We start from the raw sequence: 10,689 nt of genomic DNA, 5'->3' as shown, positions 1-10,689 counted from the left end.
TAATGTTACCATCCTTACCTTTAATTTCACAGAAGGTTCTTTTGACTTTTCTATGCTCTGAGTCAGTCCTTCTGGCAGTCATTTCTTCTTCGATTTCTTCACATTTTTCATGCAGCCATTTCGCCTTAGCTTCCCTACACTTCCTGTTTATTTAATTTCTTAGTGAGTTGTATTACTATATTCATGAATTTCCCGGAACATTTCTGTACCTCTATCTTGCGTCAATAAACTGAAGTATTTTTTCTGTTACCCATGGTTTCTTTGTGGTTGCCCTTTTTAGAGATGTCCATTTCTCCTCAACCAAACTTCCTATTGAGTTATTCCTTATCTCAGTATATATAGGCTCTGAGAACTTCGAGTGTAACTCTTCATTTCTTAGTACTTCCGTATCCCGCTTCTTTGCGCACAGATTCTTCCTAACTAGTTTGTTAAACTCCAGTCTACTTTTCATCATTACTAAATTGTGATCGGAGTCAGTATCTGCTCCTGGGTATGCCTTTCAATCCCACATGTGATTTTGGAACCTCAGCCTGAGCATGATATAATCTGTCTTAAATCTACTCGTATCTCCCAGTCTTTTCCAAGTATACTTCTTCTTGTAATTCTTGAACAAAATATTCGCTATTACTAACCGAAATTTACTGCAAAAACTCAATTAGTCTTTCACCTCTCTCTTATTCGTAGTACCAAGCCCATATTCTCCCATAAACCTTACTCTCACTCCTTTGCCTACAATGCATTCCAATCACCCATGACTCTTAGATTTTCGTCTCCATTTCTGTACTGAATTACTCGTTCAACATTCTCGTATAATTTCTCTATCTCTTCATCTTTGGCTTGAGGCGCCGGAATTTTTACCAGAACCATTGTTGTCGGTTTTGGTTTGTTATCCATTCTGATGAGAACAACCCCGTCACAGAATTGTTCACAGTATGCTCACTCTCTGCTCTACCTTCCTATTCATAATGAATCCTAGCCCTGATATAACATCTTCTGCTGCTGTTGATATTACCATGTACTTATCTGACCGGAAATCCTTGTCTTCTTCTCTTTTCACTTTACTGACTCCCACTATTTCTAGTCGAAGATTGAGCATTAGCATTCCCTTTTGCAGATTATCTAGCTTTCTTATCACGTTCTAACTTCTGACATTCCACGTCCTGACATGTAGAACGTTATCCTTTCGTTCATTATTTAATCTTTTTCTCATGATCACCTCCCATTGGCAGTCCCCTCCCATTGGCAGTCCCCTCCCAAAGATCCGAATGGGGATTAATACTGAATATTTTGCCAATGTAGAGGCCACATGTCCTGTGCGTACACAGTATTTGTCTTTAACAGAGTGGTCTCCATTGCTTTCTGCATCCTCATGCAGTTGATCATTGCTGATTCTTCTGTCTTTAGGGGCAGTTCCCCACCTCAAGGGCAAGGGAGTGCCCTGAACCTCTGTCAACTCCTCTGCCCTCTTTGATAAGGCTGCCATTGCTGACGATTTTTATTCAAAATTTAATCGTTAGTGGATTTAGAAACTGTGGCAAAGGATGATCTGATTGATAATCCAAGACTCATTCCCTAGACCATGGGTTCGTGCCCTCTACTCCTTATAACAACAATAACAAAAAGACTAGCAGCAGTGTCCATGAAAGGCCTGTTGATTTAGGGCAGCAGAACCAGGTTAGTCGCACACCATCTTTAAACTGCTCTGTAGTTGCAGGCGCATTTGAGGACAGGATCTCATTTAGCCCTGTAGATAATTCTACTTCAGCTTACTGAGACCTTGTTCTTTTCCTGAATGCGTCTCCAGCCATTCTGGAGAGGGTATTCCACAAAATAGTCTACAATCTGTAGTGCCCCACCATTATATGCCATTCAGTTTTGTCCTGTAAACTAACACACCCTAAAACATGATGGTAAGGATGTCAGAGAGAGAACTACTGTCTTTATTCAGGGGGAAAATGGTGTGATATTGCAGGGAGCTTCAATCACAGTTTGGTTCTGAGACTTAATCTTGAGTGTCAGAATGAGCGATTTTTCCATTATGGAGGAGAGAGGGTCCAGTAAGACACTCAGCTGCATACCCTTGGACGTCCATTCACTTGTTTATGATTCTTTAACTGGGGGTCCAGCTATGTCCTTCCAAAGGATGTAGCTGCCAAAAATGGCTGAATTACTTTCCAAAATCTCAAAGACGAACTTTGGTTTGCTTGCTCAATTCTGGCTTGCGAAAAATATTATAACACGAATGAACAGCGCCGACTAGGTACGGTTTGGGTGATAACATTCGTATTTTGATTGAATCGATTCTCCTGCAAAACTTCAGAACGAATCTAAATTTAGGAGACAAAGTCCGAACATATGAGTTCACAATTATGGCTTGAAGAAGGAAGAAGAAGAAAAGGAATACAAGCCAGTACAAGACCACAATGTGCAGAAAAAAGAGGTAAAGTAAAATTCGTTAGCCCCTCTTCTTTTCCAAAGTAGCCGGTCGTCACCCCAAGCATGTAGAAAAATATATTAATCTCCAAGGGAGAGAATCGACACTACGTATACCAGCTTCTTTCCCCACAATCAAGTACGAGTAAACATCATGGTGCAAGGCATTATTGTTCAAAATCCATTTACTTCAAGTGAGTGTTTAGCTAAGCATCTGATAGATTGCTGTACACAGGAACTGGTATGTGTGGAAATGCCTACATGGCAGACAAGTTCTTGAAGTTTAAAATGCACACCGTCAATACCATTGCCCTTTTGTCATACACGCTGACTTAGAGTGCCTCGTAGGTCCTGTGACATGTTGTGAGTGTGATCCCACTGTTTCCCATTACACTTACACAGAGGGGCATGCACCATAAGCAGCAGTGTACCATGTTATATGCACATGAGATAATAGTCTTTGTCATTTCGATTCACACATCGGGGATGAACCTCCATGATGGCTACTCTCTGAGCTTGAACGACTTTCATGATCTTTTGATCGGATTTATCGCACCAAGGTTCCTATGACCAAATCACAGGAAAATGATGCATTACACAAGAATACAGTTAACTGTCATAGGCGTGGGTTGTTGTTAAAAAAAAAGCAGAAACTCCACATAGAGACCACACTCATCTAAAAAAAGAAGTTCCATGGTGAGGCACACAATGTATGCAGCTTGAAATACCAACTGCCGTAACACATGTACATTTTCTTCCACAACTTGAACTGGTGTGATGGTTTTTTGAGCATTTTGCTGATTTCAGTTTGAGATATGATAAGATTAGCGTCCTGTTTGAGAGCGTTGAAAAATATATCTCATTCTCAAACTGAATCACCAAGAACATTACACTGCACTTCGTAGACTCACTTTGATTTGTGCACGCATTGCTTCAGACCTTGCTGGAGAACATGCACCTCGGTGGACCTACACATTCTGATGATGCAAAGTTTCACCTTGTGACGAAGAAAAGGGTTTTCCCATAAGAATATCTGGATTCTGAGGAGAGATTGAACAAAATCGTACTGCGTGACATAATTAAATTGACTAACAAAGTTACAGGCAATGCCATAACTGATGCAGAGTATGGGCATGTAGTGAAAATTTCGCAATGTGGGAGGGAGGTGGGGTGGGGGGGGGTGGGGGGAGAATACGCACAGCTTTGTATGAACACCGATGTACGCTTATGACTGATATCAGCACGCTGCTCTTTTTCGAATGCGGGATTCACAGGGGCTTTTCCATTGTGTGCATAGGTACACTGAGGCAAATAACAAGCGAATGGGTGAGGAGTTCAACACATCTGACGATTTGAGTTAAATCCTACACCTGAAGGCAAACAATTTAAATGGGCATCCCACACAACAATCGCTGATGGTTGGAGATGTCAAAGGCTGTCTGATGAAGAAATTGTCTGATTAGGTGAATTGTTGGAAGTGACTGCTGATTCTGTTGTAGGATATGCCGTGGAGGCAGAACTGGCGTATCCTCATAGTTTGCAAGGCAAAGCACAGATTTGTCACTATGTCTGGAGTGACTAATTCCACACAGCAGTTCCATCCCCAAGGCAATAACGATGCTGGGTGTAAACAGAGGTACGTAATGCACTACAGAAACCTTCACCTGTGTCTCAGTTTGGGAATAAAACTTATTAGAATCACTTGTGCTACCTCCTTCAACCAGTCACAATGGTTGAAAGAGTATATTGACGTTAATACGAAACAGAGGTCTTTCGCGACATGTGACTTTGAGAGAGATTTTTCTAAACAAATCAATAATGCAGTTTTCGGCAAGACAATGGAGAATCTGAGAAACCACCGCTAAATTCACACTGTTTACCACTGGTAGGGGCGTTAAGGCGCAAGGGATTATATGGCCAGACAAATTTTCAACGAGCGACTATCTTAAACAAAGAATGTGTTGCTATGGAAGTGGCTGAGATTTTGGTAGTGTTCACGAAACCTGTTTAAGTCGGTACGTGCATGTTAGACCCAACCAAACTCCATATGTACCTATTTCATTACGAGTTTGCAAAATGCGTTTTACAGATCCAAAGTTACTTTATATGGATGCGGACATTTTCATCTACTGCTAATCCATATGAAGTAATAAGGTGCCATTCCGGCAGATTCGATACACCTGGATATGCAACTGACAATTCTTATGACACAATACTTACAAACATAATGTTATCAGCCTAATGAAAGATGAGACGAATGGGTCGAAGATTGTGGAGTTCGCAGGCCACCTAAGGGCAGGTGAGGATGCACATTGTGTAGCTTCAATGGCACTCGCAATTGATGATTACAGGGAGTGCCCGTTCAGTGGTGTTGACACTGCTCCACATATGGTACACCAAGTAAGCATTCGATCGAAAGACCACTGTATCAGAAAGCCAGTCTGTCAAACCAGAATGCAAATAGTTCATTTGTGAGGACAGGACCGAGACCCTCCCGTACTCACACTATTCCTCAGATGGTAGTGAGAGAGTGGATACATTTATTATTAAGTAGTGTATGTGTATATGAGTGTTCATGGAATAGTATGGACCATTTTTCCAGTGTATGACAGTGTGTGTGTGTGTGTGTGTGTGTGTGTGTGTGTACTGATTTATCGTATATGTATGTACTGTATCATGTCTGAGTTGACTGGACACTTGTGTGTGCGTGTGTGTGTGTGTGTGTGTGAGTGTGTGTGTGTGTGTGTGTGTGTGTGTGTGTGTGTGTGTGTGCGTATGTGTGTGTGTTTGTGTTTATGTTTATGTGTGTGTGTGTGTGTGTGTGTGTGTGTGTGTGTGTGTGTGTGTGTGTGTGTTTTTCCTATAGCTTTTCACCTGCAGCTAGCCATTCCAGTCAATAGTATTATTAGAAGTGCAAAATTATTTCTCATTCCCCACTTGAAAAAAGACTATTGCAACAGTGATATGAAAGAAGGTTATTGTAACTGTATTAAAGAATGATAATTGTATCAAAGGCTGTCAAGGATATTATAGTATATAGACTCTCTTTGTCATGTTACTAGTATTATTATAAAGGGTATCTCTGTATAAGTTTCTAGTTATTACTATTAAATTATCTCTAAATGTACTGCTACCAGAAAACAATTGATGTCAAAAAGTATTTTAGATTGTAACCAAGAACGTACTGTATGAAAATATTATGAATAAACGAAAAACATTTGTCACTCTATTTAGTGGTTACTAATTTACAAACCATTCTTTCAGCCTTAAAACCCAATCTTATAAATGTAAAGAAGACAGTTCTACTGCATAAAAACTGTATCGAGGGTTGAAGTATATGACGGAACACAAGTGAAGAACCTCGTCTGATAGAAAATAAGACAAAGAGAGCGATACAGGAAAATTTTTTATAGGTAATAAATCCTCATAATTCGATAATAAGCAATGTTGCGGTTGATAATGAAAGCATGATCGAAGAAAAACAAGACACGTTTGTAGGGTTTGTCGACAAGGGAAAAGCGTTCGACAACTTAAAATCGTGGAAGGTGTTCGAAATTAGGAGAAAAACAGGGGTGTACTATAGGGAAAGGTAGATAATATTCAATATGTACAAGATCCAAAAGGAAACAATAAGATTGGAAGACCAAGAACGAAGTGCTCGGATTACGCCAGTGGGACTAATATCATCTGTTTTGGGGAAACGTGTTCTGCCCATCGTCAAGAGGAGGCAAAGCCAAAAGGTAGGAATCTGTTAATCGTCAGCAGTTCAAAAGTACATCGAATGATGGTACCCCTTAGGGAAATAGCAGCAAGGGACAGGGAAGGACACCAGGTGCACTCACTGTGTAAGCCTGGGGGCCTCATTAAACAGGTTGAAGAGGCTATTCCAGCAACCCTTGATGGAACAGGGTGCAACCAACTACAGACTGTAGCGCACGTTGCAATAAATGATGGCTGTCGTCTAGGCTCCAAGGTCATACTTGGGTCATTCCAGCGACTGACAGAGAAGTTTGACAAGACCAGCCTTCTGCCTGGAGTTTGAACGAAGCTCACAATTTACAGCATTGTCCCCAGAACTGGGTCGTGCTCCTTTAGTTCTGAGGTGAGTGGAAGGGCTGAACTGGAGACTTCAAAGGTTCTGTGTCAAGCTAGGCTGCGACATTCTCGACTTGCACCATAGGGTTGTGTGTGCGGGATGCCCACAATGTTCTTTTAAATTAGGCGACTCTCCAGCCAATCCAGATAATGATAGCTGTAGGAAACCAAGAAGTATCAGTATAAGATCGAAAGAAACGCCTCCCACAGGTGACAGTATTAAAATACTAATGGTAAACTGGCAAAATATTCGCAACAAAGTAGCAGTGTTTGAAGCACTCCTCAAAAGCAGTGAAGCCCACCTAATATCCTGTACAGGAAGTTGGTTGATACCTGAAATTAATAGCAGTGAGATTTTTGGGAAAAAATTGAATGTATATTGAGAGAATAGGCAAATGAGATACGGAGGTGGTGTATTTGTCGCAGTAGACAAGACACTGAGATGCACTGAGATAGAAATTGAAGCTGCGTATGAGATTGTTTGGGCAAGACTGAGTATCATGGGTGGGTATAAAATGATAATTGCATACTTCTGTCGCCCACCACACTCACCTCCTCAACTAACCAAAACCTTTAGAGAGAACTTCATTTCACGTTTACGTAAGTTTTCCAAGCATACAGTAATAATTGGTGAAGACCTTAATCATCCAACAATTAACTGGGAAAATTACAGTTTTGTCAGTGTTGGGCATGACAAAGCATCCTGTGAAACATTACTAAATGCCTTCTCTGAAAACTACCTAGAAAAGATAGTAACTCACTCATGATGGAAATACATTGTATCTAATAGCAACAAATAGACCTGAGCTCTTTGAGAATGTCTACTTCAAAACTGGTGTCAGGGCTCATGACATAGTTGTGACAACAATGATTACCAAAGTAAAAACGACAACTAAAACAAGCAAAATAGACAAAAATTAGCAGTGTAATACTTCAATGAGGAGCTTGAAACTTTCAGCACAGGACAGGAGCATGTTGAGGAACTACAGCTCAAGTTTAAAAGAGTAGTTGACCATGCATTGGGTATATATGCACCCACTAGAACAATTCATAATGGGTGGGACCCTCCTTGATATACAGTTACGATAAAAAAACTTCTAAAGAAACAAAGATTACTGCGTAGTAGGTGTAAAACAAAGCGTAGTATTAGTTAGAGAGACGCTTAATGAAAGGCGTTTGGTTGTCGAGAGAGTAATGCATGGCGCCTTAAATGATTACTGTAGCAGAACATATTCAATGATATTTCATAAAACACAAAGAGATTCTGGTCATATGTAAAGGCTGTAGCAGCACCAAAGGTAGTGTCCACTCCCTAGAAAACGAGACAGGAACCGAAATTGAGGGTGGTAAAGCAAAAGCTGAAGTATTCCTTTACAAAGGAAATCACAGGAGAATTACCCTAATTTAATCCTCATACCACTGAAAAGATGTAAGAAATGCGTATTATTGGCGGTGGTGTTGAGAAACAGCTGAAATCGTTGAAGTTGAACGAAGCTCCAGGGCCCAAAGGAATCCCTATCAGATACTATATTGAATTTGCGGCTGAATTTGCCCTTCTTCTAACTATAATCTAGAGTACATCCCTCGAACAAAACACCATGTTCAGTTCTTGGAAAAAAGTGCAGGTCACATTCGTCTACAAGAAGTGTAGAAGAGGTGATCCACAAAATTACCGTCCAATATCATTGACTTGATTTGTTACACAATCTTAGAGCATATTCTGAGCTCAAACATAATATCTTCAATAGAATGAATTAACGGTCTAATGAGACACAATATGGATTGAGAGTAAGTCAAAGAAAGACGAAAGTAATGAGAAGTAACAGAAACGAAAACAATGAGAAATTTAACATCACAATTGGAGATCACAAAGCAGAGGGAGTTAAGGAATTCTGCTACCTGGGCAACAAAATAATCCATGGTGACAGAGCAAGGAGGACATAAAAACCAGACAGAGTAGCACTGGCAAACAGGGTATTTCTGGCCAAGAGAAGTTAACTAGAATCAAACATCGGCTTTAATTTGAGGTAGAAATTTCTGAGAAAGTACATTTGGAGCAAAGCATTGTATGGTAGTGAAACATGGACTGTGGGAAAACCGGAACTGAAGAGAATCAAAGCATCTGAGACGTGGTGCTACAGGAGAATACTGAAAATTAGGTGGATTGATAAGGTAAGGAATGAAAAGGTTCTCTAGAGAATTGTCGAGGAAAGGAATAATGTAGAAAACCCTGACAAGATGAGTGGACTGGATGGTAGCACATCTGTTAAGACATCACGAAATAACTTCCACAGTACTACAGGGAGCAATAGAGGGTAAAAACTATACAAGAAATCTGAGATTGGAATACATCCAGAAAATATCTGAGAATGTAGGTTGCAAGTGCTACTCTTGAGTTGAAAAGGCTGGCAGAAGAGAGGAATTCATAATGTGCTACGCCAGACCAGCTAGAAGACTAACGACAAAAAAAAAAATGATGATGACAGCTATGAATTACAGCAGTAACATAACATGTCATTAATAAAAGTGGTAACTCATAATTTGTAAGTCGCATAATTGTCGATGTGAGGCCTCAGCCACTTTTGACGGATTTCCCGCCATTTTTAAGTCATGCAAATGCCCCATTCTAACGCTTCATGATAGTCTCACTACTATGTGCAGAACACACATGATGCACAATTGGCCTGGAGAGGAGGGGAGGGGGTGGGGAAGGAGGAATTGATGTTGGAGTTAAAAAGGATGTTGACCTTTGGGTGTTTATCTGGCAACAACACAACTTTGACCCTTGACGTTTGAGTCATCTGGCAACGATGCAGCGTGTTGTGACATTCTTCTGACCAACTAATAACATTACATGTTTACATCTGACTCTAAAGAGAGCCTAAGTTTTTTATTCAGAATATCAAAAAGTACAACAAGTTTCATTGTTCCTGAAGTATGGACAGCAATTATGACAGTATTAGGAGAAGACTGCATTAATGCAGTTGTCTAATAGCTGAAAAATTACTTTCAGTTTCAATCAGTATGTAAGATACTAAGGTTTGTGGTGGTTGTAGGTTTATATATTGTTCAGGATTGCTTGACGATCCTAAAAATTTACTACCCAAGGCAAGAGAATTCAGATAACAAATGCCACTATATTTTATTTTTGTTACAGGCTCCGACTACACCACAGGACTGGTAAAGTGTTGCCAACAAATTTGAGTTGACGTGGAACTTGCCCAAATGTTGGGTGCTATTGACAGCAAACATGTTTTTATCCAAGTTCCGCAGAATATTGGCAGCTATTATTTTACTTATAAAGGATAGCTTAGTGCGTGATGATGCCTACAAATTTCTTGTCATATTTGAACTTTCTCGTATATTTCTAAAAGGCCTATGCATATGTAGAAGTAATAGTTATTTTGCTTGTAACGTATGTTACAATATTATGGGGAGGAGATTTGGCTTTGCGTTATTAAACATGTGTATTTAGGTACCAGTTATTTAAAGAATTACAACTAGTGCAGTCACTATCCAAATAATATATTATAAAAAATCAAATGCATCAACATTTCCCGTGTTTAACAGACCTGAGGAATGATGGGACACGTACTTGTGCCACCTATACCAACATCTTGAGGCAGCATAAAATCAGATACTGGCCCACAGAAAAACATTGCAATCAATGATGATATCTTATCAAGGCTACCTGCTGGTCTAGATGAAAAATTCGATGTGTCTGAAGCATGCTGCTTGCAAGTTAATGAAGAAACTTTTAAACAGATCAACTCATTTCCAGACCTGAGTTTCTCCCAGCGTGTAAGATGTTCAAATAACTTATGCGAATATAGCCGGGTGACAGCATTGACAACCACCGGTATATCTATAGCGCCATCAGACAACCAAAGATGACTGACACCAGAAGTTAAACATAGTGAAACTCAGTCCCTCTGTTTTTTGACAAGACAGAGAACAGAATTCCACGTGGAACTTAAGCAAAAAACCCCATCTATATTTACAAGGTACTTGCTGACTTGATTTTAACAGCTTCCTGAACAACACTATTGCAAAAGCTGGAAGTGCATGCCAGAGTCTCCGTGTTGTCATATTTCATTCGGTTACAGGTGCCAAGACAATCTTCCGCAGTAGCCGATTTGCTCAGCTGTTGACATGCCACTG

This window comes from Schistocerca piceifrons, chromosome 3 (assembly GCF_021461385.2).
Source record: "Schistocerca piceifrons isolate TAMUIC-IGC-003096 chromosome 3, iqSchPice1.1, whole genome shotgun sequence".
In the NCBI taxonomy this organism is placed as follows: domain Eukaryota; kingdom Metazoa; phylum Arthropoda; class Insecta; order Orthoptera; family Acrididae; genus Schistocerca; species Schistocerca piceifrons.
The sequence above is the reverse complement of the archived record's forward strand: the minus strand, read 5'-3'. Positions refer to the sequence as shown.